The following is a 26,162-nucleotide window of genomic DNA, read 5'->3' as shown; positions in this document are numbered from 1 at the left end:
CTGAATACACAACTTAGAGTTCCTTTCATCACAGACATGCAAACACATCTTTTTGGGGGAGTCCTATTTAAGATCAGGTGGAAATGTAAGGGTTTCATCGAGAAGATGAAGTCAATCATGCTTTTGCACTCTGCAACAGATAGAAATGACTTTTTGTAGTAGCACGTCTGAATTTCACTGCAAAATGCCCTTCTTTTCTGCTTTCTTGAATGTTCTCGAAGCATTAGGTGAAAGAGCGTGTTTGATCAAGGGTGAAGCAGTGTGAGTTTTCCTAGATTTCAAGTGATTTGAGAAACATATTCCGCGTTTTTCCACATTGTCTATAAACAGCAGGAGGCTTGCAAGAGATTGAAACAATGCATCCCAAAATATATTCCACCAGTGAAAACACACATTTCTACAAAGACCTTGAAAGAGCATGCAAAAGAATAGTGCCTGAGTGTTCTTTCAGAGAGAAACATGCATTTCATTCTTCTAGAGTGAGTTTTCAGCCTGGAATGCATATGCATTTTAAACTCTGCAGAATGTAGCTACCTGCTCGGGGGTTCTGTCAGAGAAGCACCTTTCCTGCAGGAGCTTATTGCAACATTCATTGTTTGGCTAATTTCTTTAAGGTTGGTTTTGGAAGGTCTTTCAACTTTGGCCAAATCCCGCTTCGTACGAAATTTTTTCACACTGCTGTTTCCAAGTGTCCACAAAGAACTGCTGCTGGAAACGGTACACATGCACATCTCCCGTACTGGTCTGCTCATTTCACTACCTGGATTTCGGTTTCCTCCTCCTTCTTTGAAATGACAAGCCTTCATTCAGCATGCTACACACGCCTTGTAGCAGTTTCAGTTTTAAACATGTTGGTGCTCTCAAAACGCTGTGTAACCTGAGTAGAGTGTGTCACTCTCCAGCACTGAATACACAACTTAGAGCTCCTTTCGCCACAGACACGCAAACACATCTTTTTGGGAAAGTCCTAATTCAGGTCACTTGGAAATGTAAGGGTTTCATCGAGAACATGCAGTGAATCATGCTTTTCCACTCTGCAAAAGATAGAAATGACTTTTCCTACATGCCCGTCTGAAATTCACTGCAAAATGGACCTCTTTCCTGCTTTCTTGAATGTTCTCAACACATTAGGTGAAAGAGCGTGTTTGAGCAAGAGTGAGGCAGTGTGCTTCTTCCTGGATTTCAAGTGATTTGGGAAACCTCATCCGCGTTTTTCCACATTGTCTAAGAAACAACGTGAGGCTTGCAAGAGATTGAAACAATGCATCCCAAAACATATTCCACCAGTGAAAACACACGTTTCTATAAAGGCCTTGAAGAAGCAAGCAAAAGAATAGTGGCTGAGTGATCTTTGCGAGAGAAACATGAATTTCATCCTTCTGGAGTAAATTTTCAGCCTGGAATTCATATGCATTTTGTACTGTGCAGAATGTATCTACCTGCTCGGGGGTTGTGTCATAGAAGCACCTTTCCTGCAGGAGCTTATTGCAACAGTCATCGTTTGGCTAAGTTCTTTAGGGTTGGTTTTGGAAGGTCTTTCAACTTTGGCCCAATCCCGCTTCCTACGAAATTTTTTCACAGCGCTGTTTCCAAGTGTCCACAAAGAGCTGCTGCTGGAAACTGTACACATGCACATCTCCCATACTGGTGTGCTCGTTTCACTACCTGGATTTTGGTTTCCTCTTCCTTCTTTGAAATGACAAGCCTTCATTCAACATGTACAAACACCTTGTAGCAGTTTCAGCTTTAAGCATGTTGGTGTTCTCAAAGGGCTGTGTAACCTGTGTAGAGTGTGTCACTCTCCAGTACTGAATACACAACTTAGAGTTCCTTTCATCACAGACATGCAAACACATCTTTTTGGGGGAGTCCTATTTAAGATCAGGTGGAAATGTAAGGGTTTCATCGAGAAGATGAAGTCAATCATGCTTTTGCACTCTGCAACAGATAGAAATGACTTTTTGTAGTAGCACGTCTGAATTTCACTGCAAAATGCCCTTCTTTTCTGCTTTCTTGAATGTTCTCGAAGCATTAGGTGAAAGAGCGTGTTTGATCAAGGGTGAAGCAGTGTGAGTTTTCCTAGATTTCAAGTGATTTGAGAAACATATTCCGCGTTTTTCCACATTGTCTATAAACAGCAGGAGGCTTGCAAGAGATTGAAACAATGCATCCCAAAACATATTCCAACAGTAAAAACACACATTTCTACAAAGACCTTGAAAGAGCAGGCAAAAGAATAGTGCCTGAGTGTTCTTTCAGAGAGAAACATGCATTTCATTCTTCTAGAGTGAGTTTTCAGCCTGGAATTCATATGCATTTTGAACTCTGCAGAATGTAGCTACCTGCTCGGGGGTTCTGTCAGAGAAGCACCTTTCCTGCAGGAGCTTATTGCAACATTCATTGTTTGGCTAATTTCTTTAAGGTTGGTTTTGGAAGGTCTTTCAACTTTGGCCAAATCCCGCTTCGTACGAAATTTTTTCACACTGCTGTTTCCAAGTGTCCACAAAGAACTGGTGCTGGAAACGGTACACATGCACATCTCCCATACTGGTCTGCTCGTTTCACTACCTGGATTTCGGTTTCCTCCTCCTACTTTGAAATGACAAGCCTTCATTCAGCATGCTACACACGCCTTGTAGCAGTTTCCGTTTTAAACATGTTGGTGCTCTCAAAACGCTGTGTAACCTGACTAGAGTGTGTCACTCTCCAGCACTGAATACACAACTTAGAGCTCCTTTCGCCACAGACACGCAAACACATCTTTTTGGGAAAGTCCTAATTCAGGTCACTTGGAAATGTAAGGGTTTCATCGAGAACATGAAGTGAATCATGCTTTTCCACTCTGCAAAAGATAGAAATGACATTTCCTACATGCCCGTCTGAAATTCACTGCAAAATGGACCTCTTTCCTGCTTTCTTGAATGTTCTCAACGCATTAGGTGAAAGAGCGTGTTTGAGCAAGAGTGAGGCAGTGTGCTTCTTCCTGGATTTCAAGTGATTTGGGAAACCTCATCCGCGTTTTTCCACATTGTCTAAGAAACAACGTGAGGCTTGCAAGAGATTGAAACAATGCATCCCAAAACATATTCCACCAGTGAAAACACACGTTTCTATAAAGGCCTTGAAGAAGCAAGCAAAAGAATAGTGGCTGAGTGATCTTTGCGAGAGAAACATGCATTTCATCCTTCTGGAGTAAATTTTCAGCCTGGAATTCATCTGCATTTTGTACTGTGCAGAATGTATCTACCTGCTCGGGGGTTGTGTCATAGAAGCACCTTTCCTGCAGGAGCTTATTGCAACAGTCATCGTTTGGCTAAGTTCTTTAGGGTTGGTTTTGGAAGGTCTTTCAACTTTGGCCCAATCCCGCTTCGTACGAAATTTTTTCCAGGGCTGTTTCCAAGTGTCCACAAAGAGCTGCTGCTGGAAACTGTACACATGCACATCTCCCATACTGGTGTTCTCGTTTCACTACCTGGATTTTGGTTTCCTCTTCCTTCTTTGAAATGACAAGCCTTCATTCAACATGTACAAACACCTTGTAGCAGTTTCAGCTTTAAGCATGTTGGTGTTCTCAAAGGGCTGTGTAACCTGTGTAGAGTGTGTCACTCTCCAGTACTGAATACACAACTTAGAGTTCCTTTCATCACAGACATGCAAACACATCTTTTTGGGGGAGTCCTATTTAAGATCAGGTGGAAATGTAAGGGTTTCATCGAGAAGATGAAGTCAATCATGCTTTTGCACTCTGCAACAGATAGAAATGACTTTTTGTAGTAGCACGTCTGAATTTCACTGCAAAATGCCCTTCTTTTCTGCTTTCTTGAATGTTCTCGAAGCATTAGGTGAAAGAGCGTGTTTGATCAAGGGTGAAGCAGTGTGAGTTTTCCTAGATTTCAAGTGATTTGAGAAACATATTCCGCGTTTTTCCACATTGTCTATAAACAGCAGGAGGCTTGCAAGAGATTGAAACAATGCATCCCAAAACATATTCCACCAGTGAAAACACACATTTCTACAAAGACCTTGAAAGAGCAGGCAAAAGAATAGTGCCTGAGTGTTCTTTCAGAGAGAAACATGCATTTCATTCTTCTAGAGTGAGTTTTCAGCCTGGAATTCATATGCATTTTGAACTCTGCAGAATGTAGCTACCTGCTCGGGGGTTCTGTCAGAGAAGCACCTTTCCTGCAGGAGCTTATTGCAACATTCATTGTTTGGCTAATTTCTTTAAGGTTGGTTTTGGAAGGTCTTTCAACTTTGGCCAAATCCCGCTTCGTACAAAATTTTTTCACACTGCTGTTTCCAAGTGTCCACAAAGAACTGCTGCTGGAAACTGTACACATGCACATCTCCCATACTGGTGTACTCGTTTCACTACCTGGATTTCGGTTTCCTCCTCCTACTTTGAAATGACAAGCCTTCATTCAGCATGCTACACACGCCTTGTAGCAGTTTCCGTTTTAAACATGTTGGTGCTATCAAAACGCTGTGTAACCTGAGTAGAGTGTGTCACTCTCCAGCACTGAATACACAACTTAGAGCTCCTTTCGCCACAGACACGTAAACACATCTTTTTGGGAAAGTCCTAATTCAGGTCACTTGGAAATGTAAGGGTTTCATCGAGAACATGGAGTGAATCATGCTTTTCCACTCTGCAAAAGATAGAAATGACTTTTCCTACATGCCCGTCTGAAATTCACTGCAAAATGGACCTCTTTCCTGCTTTCTTGAATGTTCTCAACGCATTAGGTGAAAGAGTGTGTTTGAGCAAGAGTGATGCAGTGTCCTTCTTCCTGGATTTCAAGTGATTTGGGAAACCTCATCCGCGTTTTTCCACATTGTCTAAGAAACAACATGAGGCTTGCAAGACATTGAAACAATGCATCCCAAAACATATTCCACCAGTGAAAACACACGTTTCTATAAAGGCCTTGAAGAAGCAAGCAAAAGAATAGTGGCTGAGTGATCTTTGCGAGAGAAACATGCATTTCATCCTTCTGGAGTAAATTTTCAGCCTGGAATTCATATGCATTTTGTACTGTGCAGAATGTATCTACCTGCTCGGGGGTTGTGTCATAGAAGCACCTTTCCTGCAGGAGCTTATTGCAACAGTCATCGTTTGGCTAAGTTCTTTAGGGTTGGTTTTGGAAGGTCTTTCAACTTTGGCCCAATCCCGCTTCGTACGAAATTTTTTCACAGCGCTGTTTCCAAGTGTCCACAAAGAGCTGCAGCTGGAAACTGTACACATGCACATCTCCCATACTGGTGTGCTCGTTTCACTACCTGGAATTTGGTTTCCTCTTCCTTCTTTGAAATGACAAGCCTTCATTCAACATGTACACACACCTTGTAGCAGTTTCAGCTTTAAGCATGTTGGTGTTCTAAAAAGGCTGTGTAACCTGTGTAGAGTGTGTCACTCTCCAGTACTGAATACACAACTTAGAGTTCCTTTCATCACAGACATGCAAACACATCTTTTTGGGGGAGTCCTATTTAAGATCAGGTGGAAATGTAAGGGATTCATCGAGAAGATGAAGTCAATCATGCTTTTGCACTCTGCAACAGATAGAAATGACTTTTTGTAGTAGCACGTCTGAATTTCACTGCAAAATGCCCTTCTTTTCTGCTTTCTTGAATGTTCTCGAAGCATTAGGTGAAAGAGCGTGTTTGATCAAGGGTGAAGCAGTGTGAGTTTTCCTAGATTTCAAGTGATTTGAGAAACATATTCCGCGTTTTTCCACATTGTCTATAAACAGCAGGAGGCTTGCAAGAGATTGAAACAATGCATCCCAAAACATATTCCACCAGTGAAAACACACATTTCTACAAAAACCTTGAAAGAGCAGGCAAAAGAATAGTGCCTGAGTGTTCTTTCAGAGAGAAACATGCATTTCCTTCTTCTAGAGTGAGTTTTCAGCCTGGAATTCATATGCATTTTGAACTCTGCAGAATGTAGCTACCTGCTCGGCGGTTCTGTCAGAGAAGCACCTTTCCTGCAGGAGCTTATTGCAACATTCATTGTTTGGCTAATTTCTTTAAGGTTGGTTTTGGAAGGTCTTTCATCTTTGGCCAAATCCCGCTTCGTACGAAATTTTTTCACACTGCTGTTTCCAAGTGTCCACAAAGAACTGCTGCTGGAAACGGTACACATGCACATCTCCCATACTGGTCTGCTCGTTTCACTACCTGGATTTCGGTTTCCTCCTCCTACTTTGAAAAGACAAGCCTTCATTCAGCATGCTACACACGCCTTGTAGCAGTTTCCGTTTTAAACATGTTGGTGCTCTCAAAACGCTGTGTAACCTGAGTAGAGTGTGTCACTCTCCAGCACTGAATACACAACTTAGAGCTCCTTTCGCCACAGACACGCAAACACATCTTTTTGGGAAAGTCCTAATTCAGGTCACTTGGAAATGTAAGGATTTCATCGAGAACATGAAGTGAATCATGCTTTTCCACTCTGCAAAAGATAGAAATGACTTTTCCTACATGCCCGCCTGAAATTCACTGCAAAATGGACCTCTTTCCTGCTTTCTTGAATGTTCTCAACGCATTAGGTGAAAGAGCGTGTTTGAGCAAGAGTGAGGCAGTGTGCTTCTTCCTGGATTTCAAGTGATTTGGGAAACCTCATCCGCGTTTTTCCACATTGTCTAAGAAACAACATGAGGCTTGCAAGAGATTGAAACAATGCACCCCTAAACATATTCCACCAGTGAAAACACACGTTTCTATAAAGGCCTTGAAGAAGCAAGCAAAAGAATAGTGGCTGAGTGATCTTTGCGAGAGAAACATGCATTTCATCCTTCTGGAGTAAATTTTCAGCCTGGAATTCATATGCATTTTGTACTGTGCAGAATGTATCTACCTGCTCGGGGGTTGTGTCATAGAAGCACCTTTCCTGCAGGAGCTTATTGCAACAGTCATCGTTTGGCTAAGTTCTTTAGGGTTGGTTTTGGAAGGTCTTTCAACTTTGGCCCAATCCCGCTTCGTACGAAATTTTTTCACAGCGCTGTTTCCAAGTGTCCACAAAGAGCTGCTGCTGGAAACTGTACACATGCACATCTCCCATACTGGTGTGCTTGTTTCACTACCTGGATTTTGGTTTCTTCTTCCTTCTTTGAAATGACAAGCCTTCATTCAACATGTACAAACACCTTGTAGCAGTTTCAGCTTTAAGCATGTTGGTGTTCTCAAAGGGCTGTGTAACCTGTGTAGAGTGTGTCACTCTCCAGTACTGAATACACAACTTAGAGTTCCTTTCATCACAGACATGCAAACACATCTTTTTGGGGGAGTCCTATTTAAGATCAGGTGGAAATGTAAGGGTTTCATCGAGAAGATGAAGTCAATCATGCTTTTGCACTCTGCAACAGATAGAAATGACTTTTTGTAGTAGCACGTCTGAATTTCACTGCAAAATGCCCTTCTTTTCTGCTTTCTTGAATGTTCTCGAAGCATTAGGTGAAAGAGCGTGTTTGATCAAGGGTGAAGCAGTGTGAGTTTTCCTAGATTTCAAGTGATTTGAGAAACATATTCCGCGTTTTTCCACATTGTCTATAAACAGCAGGAGGCTTGCAAGAGATTGAAACAATGCATCCCAAAACATATTCCACCAGTGAAAACACACATTTCTACAAAGACCTTGAAAGAGCAGGCAAAAGAATAGTGCCTGAGTGTTCTTTCAGAGAGAAACATGCATTTCATTCTTCTAGAGTGAGTTTTTAGCCTGGAATTCATATGCATTTTGAACTCTGCAGAATGTAGCTACCTGCTCGGGGGTTCTGTCATAGAAGCACCTTTCCTGCAGGAGCTTATTGCAACAGTCATCGTTTGGCTGAGTTCTTTAGGGTTGGTTTTGGAAGGTCTTTCAACTTTGGCCCAATCCCGCTTCGTACGAAATTTTTTCACACTGCTGTTTCCAAGTGTCCACAAAGAACTGCTGCTGGAAACGGTACACATGCACATCTCCCATACTGGTGTGCTCGTTTCACTACCTGGATTTCGGGTCCTACTCCTTCTTTGAAATGACAAGCCTTCATTTAGCATGCTACACACGCCTTGTAGCAGTTTCCGTTTTAAACATGTTGGTGCTCTCAAAACGCTGTGTAACCTGAGTAGAGTGTGTCACTCTCCAGCACTGAATACACAACTTAGAGCTCCTTTCGCCACAGACACGCAAACACATCTTTTTGGGAAAGTCCTAATTCAGGTCACTTGGAAATGTAAGGGTTTCATCGAGAACTTGAAGTGAATCATGCTTTTCCACTCTGCAACAGATAGAAATGACTTTTCCTACATGCCCGTCTGAAATTCACTGCAAAATGGACCTCTTTCCTGCTTTCTTGAATGTTCTCAACGCATTAGGTGAAAGAGCGTGTTTGAGCAAGAGTGATGCAGTGTGATTCTTCCTGGATTTCAAGTGATTTGGGAAAACTCATCCGCGTTTTTCCACATTGTCTAAGAAACAAAATGAGGCTTGCAAGAGATTGAAACAATGCATCCCAAAACATATTCCACCAGTGAAAACACACATTTCTACAAAGGCCTTGAAGAAGCAAGCAAAAGAATAGTGGCTGAGTGACCTTTGCGAGAGAAACATGCATTTCATCCTTCTGGAGTAAATTTTCAGCTTGGAATTCATATGCATTTTGTACTGTGCAGAATGTATCTACCTGCTCGGGGGTTGTGTCATAGAAGCACCTTTCCTGCAGGAGCTTATTGCAACAGTCATCGTTTGGCTAAGTTCTTTAGGGTTGGTTTTGGAAGGTCTTTCAACTTTGGCCCAATCCCGCTTCGTACGAAATTTTTTCACAGCGCTGTTTCCAAGTGTCCACAAAGAGCTGCAGCTGGAAACTGTACACATGCACATCTCCCATACTGGTGTGCTCGTTTCACTACCTGGAATTTGGTTTCCTCTTCCTTCTTTGAAATGACAAGCCTTCATTCAACATGTACACACACCTTGTAGCAGTTTCAGCTTTAAGCATGTTGGTGTTCTAAAAAGGCTGTGTAACCTGTGTAGAGTGTGTCACTCTCCAGTACTGAATACACAACTTAGAGTTCCTTTCATCACAGACATGCAAACACATCTTTTTGGGGGAGTCCTATTTAAGATCAGGTGGAAATGTAAGGGATTCATCGAGAAGATGAAGTCAATCATGCTTTTGCACTCTGCAACAGATAGAAATGACTTTTTGTAGTAGCACGTCTGAATTTCACTGCAAAATGCCCTTCTTTTCTGCTTTCTTGAATGTTCTCGAAGCATTAGGTGAAAGAGCGTGTTTGATCAAGGGTGAAGCAGTGTGAGTTTTCCTAGATTTCAAGTGATTTGAGAAACATATTCCGCGTTTTTCCACATTGTCTATAAACAGCAGGAGGCTTGCAAGAGATTGAAACAATGCATCCCAAAACATATTCCACCAGTGAAAACACACATTTCTACAAAAACCTTGAAAGAGCAGGCAAAAGAATAGTGCCTGAGTGTTCTTTCAGAGAGAAACATGCATTTCCTTCTTCTAGAGTGAGTTTTCAGCCTGGAATTCATATGCATTTTGAACTCTGCAGAATGTAGCTACCTGCTCGGCGGTTCTGTCAGAGAAGCACCTTTCCTGCAGGAGCTTATTGCAACATTCATTGTTTGGCTAATTTCTTTAAGGTTGGTTTTGGAAGGTCTTTCATCTTTGGCCAAATCCCGCTTCGTACGAAATTTTTTCACACTGCTGTTTCCAAGTGTCCACAAAGAACTGCTGCTGGAAACGGTACACATGCACATCTCCCATACTGGTCTGCTCGTTTCACTACCTGGATTTCGGTTTCCTCCTCCTACTTTGAAAAGACAAGCCTTCATTCAGCATGCTACACACGCCTTGTAGCAGTTTCCGTTTTAAACATGTTGGTGCTCTCAAAACGCTGTGTAACCTGAGTAGAGTGTGTCACTCTCCAGCACTGAATACACAACTTAGAGCTCCTTTCGCCACAGACACGCAAACACATCTTTTTGGGAAAGTCCTAATTCAGGTCACTTGGAAATGTAAGGATTTCATCGAGAACATGAAGTGAATCATGCTTTTCCACTCTGCAAAAGATAGAAATGACTTTTCCTACATGCCCGCCTGAAATTCACTGCAAAATGGACCTCTTTCCTGCTTTCTTGAATGTTCTCAACGCATTAGGTGAAAGAGCGTGTTTGAGCAAGAGTGAGGCAGTGTGCTTCTTCCTGGATTTCAAGTGATTTGGGAAACCTCATCCGCGTTTTTCCACATTGTCTAAGAAACAACATGAGGCTTGCAAGAGATTGAAACAATGCACCCCTAAACATATTCCACCAGTGAAAACACACGTTTCTATAAAGGCCTTGAAGAAGCAAGCAAAAGAATAGTGGCTGAGTGATCTTTGCGAGAGAAACATGCATTTCATCCTTCTGGAGTAAATTTTCAGCCTGGAATTCATATGCATTTTGTACTGTGCAGAATGTATCTACCTGCTCGGGGGTTGTGTCATAGAAGCACCTTTCCTGCAGGAGCTTATTGCAACAGTCATCGTTTGGCTAAGTTCTTTAGGGTTGGTTTTGGAAGGTCTTTCAACTTTGGCCCAATCCCGCTTCGTACGAAATTTTTTCACAGCGCTGTTTCCAAGTGTCCACAAAGAGCTGCTGCTGGAAACTGTACACATGCACATCTCCCATACTGGTGTGCTTGTTTCACTACCTGGATTTTGGTTTCTTCTTCCTTCTTTGAAATGACAAGCCTTCATTCAACATGTACAAACACCTTGTAGCAGTTTCAGCTTTAAGCATGTTGGTGTTCTCAAAGGGCTGTGTAACCTGTGTAGAGTGTGTCACTCTCCAGTACTGAATACACAACTTAGAGTTCCTTTCATCACAGACATGCAAACACATCTTTTTGGGGGAGTCCTATTTAAGATCAGGTGGAAATGTAAGGGTTTCATCGAGAAGATGAAGTCAATCATTCTTTTGCACTCTGCAACAGATAGAAATGACTTTTTGTAGTAGCACGTCTGAATTTCACTGCAAAATGCCCTTCTTTTCTGCTTTCTTGAATGTTCTCGAAGCATTAGGTGAAAGAGCGTGTTTGATCAAGGGTGAAGCAGTGTGAGTTTTCCTAGATTTCAAGTGATTTGAGAAACATATTCCGCGTTTTTCCACATTGTCTATAAACAGCAGGAGGCTTGCAAGAGATTGAAACAATGCATCCCAAAACATATTCCACCAGTGAAAACACACATTTCTACAAAGACCTTGAAAGAGCAGGCAAAAGAATAGTGCCTGAGTGTTCTTTCAGAGAGAAACATGCATTTCATTCTTCTAGAGTGAGTTTTTAGCCTGGAATTCATATGCATTTTGAACTCTGCAGAATGTAGCTACCTGCTCGGGGGTTCTGTCATAGAAGCACCTTTCCTGCAGGAGCTTATTGCAACAGTCATCGTTTGGCTGAGTTCTTTAGGGTTGGTTTTGGAAGGTCTTTCAACTTTGGCCCAATCCCGCTTCGTACGAAATTTTTTCACACTGCTGTTTCCAAGTGTCCACAAAGAACTGCTGCTGGAAACGGTACACATGCACATCTCCCATACTGGTGTGCTCGTTTCACTACCTGGATTTCGGGTCCTACTCCTTCTTTGAAATGACAAGCCTTCATTTAGCATGCTACACACGCCTTGTAGCAGTTTCCGTTTTAAACATGTTGGTGCTCTCAAAACGCTGTGTAACCTGAGTAGAGTGTGTCACTCTCCAGCACTGAATACACAACTTAGAGCTCCTTTCGCCACAGACACGCAAACACATCTTTTTGGGAAAGTCCTAATTCAGGTCACTTGGAAATGTAAGGGTTTCATCGAGAACTTGAAGTGAATCATGCTTTTCCACTCTGCAACAGATAGAAATGACTTTTCCTACATGCCCGTCTGAAATTCACTGCAAAATGGACCTCTTTCCTGCTTTCTTGAATGTTCTCAACGCATTAGGTGAAAGAGCGTGTTTGAGCAAGAGTGATGCAGTGTGATTCTTCCTGGATTTCAAGTGATTTGGGAAAACTCATCCGCGTTTTTCCACATTGTCTAAGAAACAACATGAGGCTTGAAAGAGATTGAAACAATGCATCCCAAAACATATTCCACCAGTGAAAACACACATTTCTACAAAGGCCTTGAAGAAGCAAGCAAAAGAATAGTGGCTGAGTGACCTTTGCGAGAGAAACATGCATTTCATCCTTCTGGAGTAAATTTTCAGCCTGGAATTCATATGCATTTTGTACTGTGCAGAATGTATCTACCTGCTCGGGGTTTGTGTCATCAAGCAACTTTCCTGCAGGAGCTTATTGCAACAGTCATCGTTTGGCTAAGTTCTTTAGGGTTGGTTTTGGAAGGTCTTTCAACTTTGGCCCAATCCCGCTTTGTACGAAATTTTTTCACAGCGCTGTTTCCAAGTGTCCACAAAGAGCTGCTGCTGGAAACTGTACACATGCACATCTCCCATACTGGTGTGCTCGTTTCACTACCTGGGTTTTGGTTTGCTCTTTCTTCTTTGAAATGACAAGCTTTCATTCAACATGTACACACACCTGTAGCAGTTTCAGCTTTAAGCATGTTGGTGTTCTCAAAAGGCTGTGTAACCTGTGTAGAGTGTGTCACTCTCCAGTACTGAATACACAACTTAGAGTTCCTTTCATCACAGACATGCCAACACATCTTTTTGGGGGCGTCCTATTTAAGATCAGGTGGAAATGTAAGGGTTTCATCGAGAAGATGAAGTCAATCATGCTTTTGCACTCTGCAACCGATAGAAATGACTTTTTGTAGAAGCACGTCTGAATTTCACTGCAAAATGCCCTTCTTTTCTGCTTTCTTGAATGTTCTCGGAGCATTTGGTGAAAGAGCGTGTTTGATCAAGGGTGAAGCAGTGTGAGTTTTCCTAGATTTCAAGTGATTTGAGAAACATATTCCGCGTTTTTCCACATTGTCTATAAACAGCAGGAGGCTTGCAAGAGATTGAAACAATGCATCCCAAAACATATTCCACCAGTGAAAACACACATTTCTACAAAGACCTTGAAAGAGCAGGCAAAAGAATAGTGCCTGAGTGTTCTTTCAGAGAGAAACATGCATTTCTTTCTTCTAGAGTGAGTTTTCAGTCTGTAATTCATATGCATTTTGAACTCTGCAGAATGTAGCTACCTGCTCGGGGGTTCTGTCATAGAAGCACCTTTCCTGCAGGAGCTTATTGCAACATTCATTGTTTGGCTAATTTCTTTAGGGTTGGTTTTGGAAGGTCTTTCAACTTTGGCCAAATCCCGCTTCGTACAAAATTTTTTCACACTGCTGTTTCCAAGTGTCCACAAAGAACTGCTGCTGGAAACGGTACACATGCACATCTCCCATACTGGTGTGCTCGTTTCACTACCTGGATTTCGGTTTCCTACTCCTTCTTTGAAATGACAAGCCTTCATTTAGCATGCTACACACGCCTTGTAGCAGTTTCCGTTTTAAACATGTTGGTGCTCTCAAAAGGCTGTGTAACCTGAGTAGAGTGTGTCACTCTCCAGCACTGAATACACAACTTAGAGCTCCTTTCGCCACAGACACGCAAACACATCTTTTTGGGAAAGTCCTAATTCAGGTCACTTGGAAATGTAAGGGTTTCATCGAGAACTTGAAGTGAATCATGCTTTTCCACTCTGCAACAGATAGAAATGACTTTTCCTACATGCCCGTCTGAAATTCACTGCAAAATGGACCTCTTTCCTGCTTTCTTGAATGTTCTCAACGCATTAGGTGAAAGAGCGTGTTTGAGCAAGAGTGATGCAGTGTGATTCTTCCTGGATTTCAAGTGATTTGGGAAAACTCATCCGCGTTTTTCCACATTGTCTAAGAAACAACATGAGGCTTGCAAGAGATTGAAACAATGCATCCCAAAACATATTCCACCAGTGAAAACACACATTTCTACAAAGGCCTTGAAGAAGCAAGCAAAAGAATAGTGGCTGAGTGACCTTTGCGAGAGAAACATGCATTTCATCCTTCTGGAGTAAATTTTCAGCCTGGAATTCATATGCATTTTGTACTGTGCAGAATGTATCTACCTGCTCGGGGGTTGTGTCATAGAAGCACCTTTCCTGCAGGAGCTTATTGCAACAGTCATCGTTTGGCTAAGTTCTTTAGGGTTGGTTTTGGAAGGTCTTTCAACTTTGGCCCAATCCCGCTTCGTACGAAATTTTTTCACAGCGCTGTTTCCAAGTGTCCACAAAGAGCTGCTGCTGGAAACTGTACACATGCACATCTCCCATACTGGTGTGCTTGTTTCACTACCTGGATTTTGGTTTCTTCTTCCTTCTTTGAAATGACAAGCCTTCATTCAACATGTACAAACACCTTGTAGCAGTTTCAGCTTTAAGCATGTTGGTGTTCTCAAAGGGCTGTGTAACCTGTGTAGAGTGTGTCACTCTCCAGTACTGAATACACAACTTAGAGTTCCTTTCATCACAGACATGCAAACACATCTTTTTGGGGGAGTCCTATTTAAGATCAGGTGGAAATGTAAGGGTTTCATCGAGAAGATGAAGTCAATCATGCTTTTGCACTCTGCAACAGATAGAAATGACTTTTTGTAGTAGCACGTCTGAATTTCACTGCAAAATGCCCTTCTTTTCTGCTTTCTTGAATGTTCTCGAAGCATTAGGTGAAAGAGCGTGTTTGATCAAGGGTGAAGCAGTGTGAGTTTTCCTAGATTTCAAGTGATTTGAGAAACATATTCCGCGTTTTTCCACATTGTCTATAAACAGCAGGAGGCTTGCAAGAGATTGAAACAATGCATCCCAAAACATATTGCACCAGTGAAAACACACATTTCTACAAAGACCTTGAAAGAGCAGGCAAAAGAATAGTGCCTGAGTGTTCTTTCAGAGAGAAACATGCATTTCATTCTTCTAGAGTGAGTTTTCAGCCTGGAATTCATATGCATTTTGAACTCTGCAGAATGTAGCTACCTGCTCGGGGGTTCTGTCATAGAAGCACCTTTCCTGCAGGAGGTTATTGCAACGGTCATTGTTTGGCTAATTTCTTTAGGGTTGATTTTGGAAGGTCTTTCAACTTTGTCCAAATCCCGCTTCGTACGAAATTTTTTCACACTGCTGTTTCCAAGTGTCCACAAAGAACTGCTGCTGGAAACGGTACACATGCACATCTCCCATACTGGTGTGCTCATTTCACTACCTGGATTTCGGTTTCCTCCTCCTTCTTTGAAATGACAAGCCTTCATTCAGCATGCTACACATGCCTTGTAGCAGTTTCCGCTTTAAACATGTTGGTGCTCTCATAACGCTTTGTAACCTGAGTAGAGTGTGTCACTCTCCAGCACTGAATACACAACTTAGAGCTCCTTTCGCCACAGACACGCAAACACATCTTTTTGGGAAAGTCCTAATTCAGGTCACTTGGAAATATAAGGGTTTCATCGAGAACATGAAGTGAATCATGCTTTTACACTCTGCAACAGATAGAAATTACTTTTCCTACATGCCCGTCTGAAATTCACTGCAAAATGGACCTCTTTCCTTCTTTCTTGAATGTTCTCAACGCATTAGGTGAAAGATCGTGTTTGAGCAAGAGTGATGCAGTGTGCTTCTTCCCGGATTTCAAGTGATTTGGGAAACCTCATCCGCGTTTTTCCACATTGTCTAAGAAACAACATGAGGCTTGCAAGAGATTGAAACAATGCATCCCAAAACATATTCCACCAGTGAAAACACACGTTTCTACAAAGGCCTTGAAGAAGCAAGCAAAAGAATAGTGGCTGAGTGATCTTTGCGAGAGAAACATGCATTTTATCCTTCTGGAGTAAATTTTCAGCCTGGAATTCATATGCATTTTGTACTGTGCAGAATGTATCTACCTGCTCGGGGGTTGTGTCATAGAAGCACCTTTCCTGCAGGAGCTTATTGCAACAGTCATCGTTTGGCTAAGTTCTTTATTGTTGGTTTTGGAAGGTCTTTCAACTTTGGCCCAATCCCGCTTCGTACGAAATTTTTTCACAGCGCTGTTTCCAAGTGTCCACAAAGAGCTGCTGCTGGAAACTGTGCACATGCACATCTCCCATACTGGTCTGCTCGTTTCACTACCTGGATTTTGGTTTCCTCTTCCTTCTTTGAAATGACAAGCCTTCATTCAACATGTACACACACCTTGTAGCAGTTTCAGCTTTAAGCATGTTGGTGTTCTCAAAAGGCTGTGTAACCTGTGTAGAGTGTGTCACTCTCCAGTACTGAATACACAACTTAGAGTTCCTTTCATCAAAGACATGCAAACACATCTTTTTGGGGAGTCGTATTTAAGATCAGGTGGAAATGTAAGGGTTTCATCGAGAAGATGAAGTCAATCATGCTTTTGCACTCTTCAACTGATAGAAATGACTTTTTGTAGTAGCACGTCTGAATTTCACTGCAAAATGCCCTTCTTTTCTGCTTTCTTGAATGTTCTCGAAGCATTAGGTGAAAGAGCGTGTTTGATCAAGGGTGAAGCAGTGTGAGTTTTCCTAGATTTCAAGTGATTTGAGAAACATATTCCGCGTTTTTCCACATTGTCTATAAACAGCAGGAGGCTTGCAAGAGATTGAAACAATGCATCCCAAAACATATTGCACCAGTGAAAACACACATTTCTACAAAGACCTTGAAAGAGCAGGCAAAAGAATAGTGCCTGAGTGTTCTTTCAGAGAGAAACATGCATTTCATTCTTCTAGAGTGAGTTTTCAGCCTGGAATTCATATGCATTTTGAACTCTGCAGAATGTAGCTACCTGCTCGGGGGTTCTGTCATAGAAGCACCTTTCCTGCAGGAGGTTATTGCAACGGTCATTGTTTGGCTAATTTCTTTAGGGTTGGTTTTGGAAGGTCTTTCAACTTTGGCCAAATCCCGCTTCGTACGAAATTTTTTCACACTGCTGTTTCCAAGTGTCCACAAAGAACTGCTGCTGGAAACGGTACACATGCACATCTCCCATACTGGTGTGCTCATTTCACTACCTGGATTTCGGTTTCCTCCTCCTTCTTTGAAATGACAAGCCTTCATTCAGCATGCTACACATGCCTTGTAGCAGTTTCCGTTTTAAACATGTTGGTGCTCTCAAAACGCTGTGTAACCTGAGTAGAGTGTGTCACTCTCCAGCACTGAATACACAACTTAGAGCTCCTTTCGCCACAGACACGCAAACACATCTTTTTTGGAAAGTCCTAATTCAGGTCACTTGGAAATGTAAGGGTTTCATCGAGAACATGAAGTGAATCATGCTTTTACACTCTGCAACAGATAGAAATTACTTTTCCTACATGCCCGTCTGAAATTCACTGCAAAATGGACCTCTTTCCTGCTTTCTTGAATGTTCTCAACGCATTAGGTGAAAGATCGTGTTTGAGCAAGAGTGATGCAGTGTGCTTCTTCCCGGATTTCAAGTGATTTGGGAAACCTCATCCGCGTTTTTCCACATTGTCTAAGAAACAACATGAGGCTTGCAAGAGATTGAAACAATGCATCCCAAAACATATTCCACCAGTGAAAACACACGTTTCTACAAAGGCCTTGAAGAAGCAAGCAAAAGAATAGTGGCTGAGTGATCTTTGCGAGAGAAACATGCATTTTATCCTTCTGGAGTAAATTTTCAGCCTGGAATTCATATGCATTTTGTACTGTGCAGAATGTATCTACCTGCTCGGGGGTTGTGTCATAGAAGCACCTTTCCTGCAGGAGCTTATTGCAACAGTCATCGTTTGGCTAAGTTCTTTATTGTTGGTTTTGGAAGGTCTTTCAACTTTGGCCCAATCCCGCTTCGTACGAAATTTTTTCACAGCGCTGTTTCCAAGTGTCCACAAAGAGCTGCTGCTGGAAACTGTGCACATGCACATCTCCCATACTGGTGTGCTCGTTTCACTACCTGGATTTTGGTTTCCTCTTCCTTCTTTGAAATGACAAGCCTTCATTCAACATGTACACACACCTTGTAGCAGTTTCAGCTTTAAGCATGTTGGTGTTCTCAAAAGGCTGTGTAACCTGTGTAGAGTGTGTCACTCTCCAGTACTGAATACACAACTTAGAGTTCCTTTCATCACAGACATGCAAACACATCTTTTTGGGGAGTCCTATTTAAGATCAGTTGGAAATGTAAGGGTTTCATCGAGAAGATGAAGTCAATCATGCTTTTGCACTCTGCAACCGATAGAAATGACTTTTTGTAGAAGCACGTCTGAATTTCACTGCAAAATGCCCTTCTTTCATGCTTTCTTGAATGTTCTCGAAGCATTAGGTGAAAGAGCGTGTTTGATCAAGGGTGAAGCAGTGTGAGTTTTCCTAGATTTCAAGTGATTTGAGAAACATATTCCGCGTTTTTCCACAATGTCTATAAACAGCAGGAGGCTTGCAAGAGATTGAAACAATGCATCCCAAAACATATTCCACCAGTGAAAACACACATTTCTACAATGACCTTGAAAGAGGAGGCAAAAGAATAGTGGCTGAGTGTTCTTTCAGAGAGAAACATGCATTTCATTCTTCTAGAGTGAGTTTTCAGCCTGTAATTCATATGCATTTTGAACTCTGCAGAATGTAGCTACCTGCTCGGGGGTTCTGTCATAGAAGCACCTTTCCTGCAGGAGCTTATTGCAACATTCATTGTTTGGCTAATTTCTTTAGGGTTGGTTTTGGAAGGTCTTTCAACTTTGGCCAAATCCCGCTTCGTACGAAATTTTTTCACACTGCTGTTTCCAAGTGTCCACAAAGAACTGCTGCTGGAAACGGTACACATGCACATCTCCCATACTGGTCTGCTCGTTTCACTACCTGGATTTCGGTTTCCTCCTCCTTCTTTGAAATGACAAGCCTTCATTCAGCATGCTACACACGCCTTGTAGCAGTTTCCGTTTGAAACATGTTGGTGCTCTCAAAACGCTGTGTAACCTGAGTAGAGTGTGTCACTCTCCAGCACTGAATACACAACTTAGAGCTCCTTTCGCCACAGACACGCAAACACATCTTTTTGGGAAAGTCCTAATTCAGGTCCCTTGGAAATGTAAGGGTTTCATCGAGAACATGAAGTGAATCATGCTTTTCCACTCTGCAACAGATAGAAATGACTTTTCCTACATGCGCGTCTGAAATTCACTGCAAAATGCACCTCTTTCCTGCTTTCTTGAATGTTCTCAACGCATTAGGTGAAAGAGCGTGTTTGAGCAAGAGTGATGCAGTGTGCTTCTTCCTGGATTTCAAGTGATTTGGGAAACCTCATCCGCGTTTTTCCACATTGTCTAAGAAACAACATGAGGCTTGCAAGAGATTGAAACAATGCATCCCAAAACATATTCCACCAGTGAAAACACACGTTTCTACAAAGGCCTTGAAGAAGCAAGCCAAAGAATAGTGGCTGAGTGATCTCTGCGAGAGAAACATGCATTTCATCCTTCTGGAGTAAATTTTCAGCCTGGAATTCATATGCATTTTGTACTGTGCAGAATGTATCTACCTGCTCGGGGGTTGTGTCATAGAAGCACCTTTCCTGCAGGAGCTTATTGCAACAGTCATCGTTTGCTAAGTACTTTAGGGATGGTTTTGGAAGGTCTTTCAACTTTGGCCCAATCCCGCTTCGTACGAAATTTTTTCACAGCGCTGTTTCCAAGTGTCCACAAAGAGCTGCTGCTGGAAACTGTGCACATGCACATCTCCCATACTGGTGTGCTCGTTTCACTACCTGGATTTTGGTTTCCTCTTCCTTCTTTGAAATGACAAGCCTTCATTCAACATGTACACACACCTTGTAGCAGTTTCAGCTTTAAGCATGTTGGTGTTCTCAAAAGGCTGTGTAACCTGTGTAGAGTGTGTCACTCTCCAGTACTGAATACACAACTTAGAGTTCCTTTCATCACAGACATGCAAACACATCTTTTTGGGGGAGTCCTATTTAAGATCAGGTGGAAATGTAAGGGTTTCATCGAGAAGATGAAGTCAATCATGCTTTTGCGCTCTGCAACCGATAGAAATGACTTTTTGTAGAAGCACGTCTGAATTTCACTGCAAAATGCCCTTCTTTTCTGCTTTCTTGAATGTTCTCGAAGCATTAGGTGAAAGAGCGTGTTTGATCAAGGGTGAAGCAGTGTGAGTTTTCCTAGATTTCAAGTGATTTGAGAAACATATTCCGCGTTTTTCCACATTGTCTATAAACAGCAGGAGGCTTGCAAGAGATTGAAACAATGCATCCCAAAACATATTCCACCAGTGAAAACACACATTTCTACAAAGACCTTGAAAGAGCAGGCAAAAGAATAGTGGCTGAGTGTTCTTTCAGAGAGAAACATGCATTTCATTCTTCTAGAGTGAGTTTTCAGCCTGGAATTCATATGCATTTTGAACTCTGCAGAATGTAGCTACCTGCTCGGGGGTTCTGACATACAAGCACCTTTCCTGCAGGAGCTTATTGCAACATTCATTGTTTGGCTAATTTATTTAGGGTTGGTTTTGGAAGGTCTTTCAACTTTGGCCAAATCCCGCTTCGTACGAAATTTTTTCACACTGCTGTTTCCAAGTGTCCACAAAGAACTACTGCTGGAAACGGTACACATGCACATCTCCCATACTGGTCTGCTCGTTTCACTACCTGGATTTCGGTTTCCTCCTCCTTCTTTGAAATGACAAGCCTTCATTCAGCATGCTACACACGCCCTGTAGCAGTTTCCGTTTTAAACATGTTGGTGCTCTCAAAACGCTGTGTAACCTGAGTAGAGTGTGTCACTCTCCAGCACTGAATACACAACTTAGAGCTCCTTTCGCCACAGACACGCAAACACATCTTCTTGGGAAAGTCCTAATTCAGGTCACTTGGAAATGTAAGGGTTTCATCGAGAACATGAAGTGAATCATGCTTTTACACTCTGCAACAGATAGAAATTACTTTTCCTACATGCCCGTCTGAAATTCACTGCAAAATGGACCTCTTTCCTGCTTTCTTGAATGTTCTCAACGCATTAGGTGAAAGAGCGTGTTTGAGCAAGAGTGATGCAGTGTGCTTCTTCCTGGATTTCAAGTGATTTGGGAAACCTCATCCGCGTTTTTCCACATTGTCTACGAAACAACATGAGGCTTGCAAGAGATTGAAACAATGCATCCCAAAACATATTCCACCAGTGAAAACACACGTTTCTACAAAGGCCTTGAAGAAGCAAGCAAAAGAATAGTGGCTGAGTGATATTTGCGAGAGAAACATGCATTTCATCCTTCTGGAGTAAATTTTTAGCCTGGAATTCATATGCATTTTGTACTGTGCAGAATGTATCTACCTGCTCGGGGGTTGTGTCATAGAAGCACCTTTCCTGCAGGAGCTTATTGCAACAGTCATCGTTTGGCTAAGTTCTTTAGGTTTGGTTTTGGAAGGTCTTTCAACTTTGGCCCAATCCCGCTTCGTACGAAATTTTTTCACAGCGCTGTTTCCAAGTGTCCACAAAGAGCTGCTGCTGGAAACTGTGCACATGCACATCTCCCATACTGGTGTGCTCGTTTCACTACCTGGATTTTGGTTTCCTCTTCCTTCTTTGAAATGACAAGCCTTCATTCAACATGTACACACACCTTGTAGCAGTTTCAGCTTTAAGCATGTTGGTGTTCTCAAAAGGCTGTGTAACCTGTGTAGAGTGTGTCACTCTCCAGTACTGAATACACAACTTAGAGTTCCTTTCATCACAGACATGCAAAGACATCTTTTTGGGGGAGTCCTATTTAAGATCAGGTGGAAATGTAAGGGTTTCATCGAGAAGATGAAGTCAATCATGCTTTTGCACTCTGCAACCGATAGAAATGACTTTTTGTAGAAGCACGTCTGAATTTCACTGAAAAATGCCCTTCTTTTCTGCTTTCTTGAATGTTCTCAAAGCATTAGGTGAAAGAGCGTGTTTGATCAAGGGTGAAGCAGTGTGAGTTTTCCTAGATTTCAAGTGATTTGAGAAACATATTCCGCGTTTTTCCACATTGTCTATAAACAGCAGGAGGCTTGCAAGAGATTGAAACAATGCATCCCAAAACATATTCCACCAGTGAAAACACACATTTCTACCAAGACCTTGAAAGAGCAGGCAAAAGAATAGTGGCTGAGTGTTCTTTCAGAGAGAAACATGCATTTCTTTCTTCTAGAGTGAGTTTTCAGCCTGGAATTCATATGCATTTTGAACTCTGCAGAATGTAGCTACCTGCTCGGGGGTTCTGTCATAGAAGCACCTTTCCTGCAGGAGCTTATTGCAACATTCATTGTTTGGCTAATTTCTTTAAGGTTGATTTTGGAAGGTCTTTCAACTTTGGCCAAATCCCGCTTCGTACGAAATTTTTTCACACTGCTGTTTCCAAGTGTCCACAAAGAACTGCTGCTGGAAACGGTACACATGCACATCTCCCATACTGGTCTGCTCGTTTCACTACCTGGATTTCGGTTTCCTCCTCCTTCTTTGAAATGACAAGCCTTCATTCAGCATGCTACGCACGCCTTGTAGCAGTTTCCGTTTTAAACATGTTGGTGCTCTCAAAACGCTGTGTAACCTGAGTAGAGTGTGTCACTCTCCAGCACTGAATACACAACTTAGAGCTCCTTTCTCCACAGACACGCAAACACATCTTTTTGGGAAAGTCCTAATTCAGGTCACTTGGAAATGTAAGGGTTTCATCGAGAACATGAAGTGAATCATGCTTTTCCACTCTGCAACAGATAGAAATGACTTTTCCTAAATGCCCGTCTGAAATTCACTGAAAATGCACCTCTTTCCTGCTTTCTTGAATGTTCTCAACGCATTAGGTGAAAGAGCGTGTTTGAGCAAGAGTGATGCAGTGTGCTTCTTCCTGGATTTCAAGTGATTTGGGAAACCTCATCCGCGTTTTTCCACATTGTCTACGAAACAACATGAGGCTTGCAAGAGATTGAAACAATGCAACCCAAAACATATTCCACCAGTGAAAACACACGTTTCTACAAAGGCCTTGAAGAAGCAAGCAAAAGAATAGTGGCTGAGTGATATTTGCGAGAGAAACATGCATTTCATCCTTCTGGAGTAAATTTTTAGCCTGGAATTCATATGCATTTTGTACTGTGCAGAATGTATCTACCTGCTCGGGGGTTGTGTCATAGAAGCACCTTTCCTGCAGGAGCTTATTGCAACAGTCATCGTTTGGCTAAGTTCTTTAGGTTTGGTTTTGGAAGGTCTTTCAACTTTGGCCCAATCCCGCTTCGTACGAAATTTTTTCACAGCGCTGTTTCCAAGTGTCCACAAAGAGCTGCTGCTGGAAACTGTGCACATGCACATCTCCCATACTGGTGTGCTCGTTTCACTACCTGGATTTTGGTTTCCTCTTCCTTCTTTGAAATGACAAGCCTTCATTCAACATGTACACACACTTTGTAGCAGTTTCAGCTTTAAGCATGTTGGTGTTCTCAAAAGGCTGTGTAACCTGTGTAGAGTGTGTCACTCTCCAGTACTGAATACACAACTTAGAGTTCCTTTCATCACAGACATGCAAACACATCTTTTTGGGGGAGTCCTATTTAAGATCAGGTGGAAATGTAAGGGTTTCATCGAGAAGATGAAGTCAATCATGCTTTTGCACTCTGCAACCGATAGAAATGACTTTTTGTAGAAGCACGTCTGAATTTCACTGAAAAATGCCCTTCTTTTCTGCTTTCTTGAATGTTCTCGAAGCATTAGGTGAAAGAGCGTGTTTGATCAAGGGTGAAGCAGTGTGAGTTTTCCTAGATTTCAAGTGATTTGAGAAACATATTCCGCGTTTTTCCACATTGTCTATAAACAGCAGGAGGCTTGCAAGAGATTGAAACAATGCATCCCAAAACATATTCCACCAGTGAAAACACACATTTCTACCAAGACCTTGAAAGAGCAGGCAAAAGAATAGTGGCTGAGTGTTCTTTCAGAGAGAAACATGCATTTCATTCTTCTAGAGTGAGTTTTCAGCCTGGAATTCATATGCATTTTGAACTCTGCAGAATGTAGCTACCTGCTCGGGGGTTCTGTCATAGAAGCACCTTTCCTGCAGGAGCTTATTGCAACATTCATTGTTTGGCTAATTTCTTTAAGGTTGATTTTGGAAGGTCTTTCAACTTTGGCCAAATCCCGCTTCGTACGAAATTTTTTCACACTGCTGTTTCCAAGTGTCCACAAAGAACTGCTGCTGGAAACGGTACACATGCACATCTCCCATACTGGTCTGCTCGTTTCACTACCTGGATTTCGGTTTCCTCCTCCTTCTTTGAAATGACAAGCCTTCATTCAGCATGCTACACACACCTTGTAGCAGTTTCCGTTTTAAACATGTTGGTGCTCTCAAAACGCTGTGTAACCTGAGTAGAGTGTGTCACTCTCCAGCACTGAATACACAACTTAGAGCTCCTTTCTCCACAGACACGCAAACACATCTTTTTGGGAAAGTCCTAATTCAGGTCACTTGGAAATGTAAGGGTTTCATCGAGAACATGAAGTGAATCATGCTTTTCCACTCTGCAACAGATAGAAATGACTTTTCCTACATGCCCGTCTGAAATTCACTGCAAAATGGACCTCTTTCCTGCTTTCTTGAATGTTCTCAACGCATTAGGTGAAAGAGCGTGTTTGAGCAAGAGTGATGCAGTGTGCTTCTTCCTGGATTTCAAGTGATTTGGGAAACCTCATCCGCGTTTTTCCACATTGTCTACGAAACAACATGAGGCTTGCAAGAGATTGAAACAATGCATCCCAAAACATATTCCACCAGTGAAAACACACGTTTCTACAAAGGCCTTGAAGAAGCAAGCAAAAGAATAGTGGCTGAGTGATATTTGCGAGAGAAACATGCATTTCATCCTTCTGGAGTAAATTTTTAGCCTGGAATTCATATGCATTTTGTACTGTGCAGAATGTATCTACCTGCTCGGGGGTTGTGTCATAGAAGCACCTTTCCTGCAGGAGCTTATTGCAACAGTCATCGTTTGGCTAAGTTCTTTAGGTTTGGTTTTGGAAGGTCTTTCAACTTTGGCCCAATCCCGCTTCGTACGAAATTTTTTCACAGCGCTGTTTCCAAGTGTCCACAAAGAGCTGCTGCTGGAAACTGTGCACATGCACATCTCCCATACTGGTGTGCTCGTTTCACTACCTGGATTTTGGTTTCCTCTTCCTTCTTTGAAATGACAAGCCTTCATTCAACATGTACACACACCTTGTAGCAGTTTCAGCTTTAAGCATGTTGGTGTTCTCAAAAGGCTGTGTAACCTGTGTAGAGTGTGTCACTCTCCAGTACTGAATACACAACTTAGAGTTCCTTTCATCACAGACATGCAAAGACATCTTTTTGGGGGAGTCCTATTTAAGATCAGGTGGAAATGTAAGGGTTTCATCGAGAAGATGAGTCAATCATGCTTTTGCACTCTGCAACCGATAGAAATGACTTTTTGTAGAAGCACGTCTGAATTTCACTGAAAAATGCCCTTCTTTTCTGCTTTCTTGAATGTTCTCAAAGCATTAGGTGAAAGAGCGTGTTTGATCAAGGGTGAAGCAGTGTGAGTTTTCCTAGATTTCAAGTGATTTGAGAAACATATTCTGCGTTTTTCCACATTGTCTATAAACAGCAGGAGGCTTGCAAGAGATTGAAACAATGCATCCCAAAACATATTCCACCAGTGAAAACACACTTTTCTACAAAGACCTTGAAAGAGCAGGCAAAAGAATAGTGGCTGAGTGTTCTTTCAGAGAGAAACATGCATCTTTCTTCTAGGGTGAGTTTTCAGCCTGTAATTCATATGCATTTTGAACTCTGCAGAATGTAGCTACCTGCTCGGGGGTTCTGTCATAGAAGCACCTTTCCTGCAGGAGCTTATTGCAACATTCATTGTTTGGCTAATTTCTTTAGGGTTGGTTTTGGAAGGTCTTTCAACTTTGGCCAAATACCGCTTCGTACGAAATTTTTTCACACTGCTGTTTCCAAGTGTCCACAAAGAACTGCTGCTGGAAAGGGTACACATGCACATCTCCCATACTGGTCTGCTCGTTTCACTACCTGGATTTCGGTTTCCTCCTCCTTCTTTGAAATGACAAGCCTTCATTCAGCATGCTACACACGCCTTGTAGCAGTTTCCGTTTGAAACATGTTGGTGCTCTC

The sequence above is a fragment of the Miniopterus schreibersii genome (assembly GCF_964146895.1).
Source record: "Miniopterus schreibersii genome assembly, chromosome: 2".
Lineage (NCBI taxonomy): Eukaryota > Metazoa > Chordata > Mammalia > Chiroptera > Miniopteridae > Miniopterus > Miniopterus schreibersii.
This window is presented reverse-complemented; position numbering follows the sequence as displayed.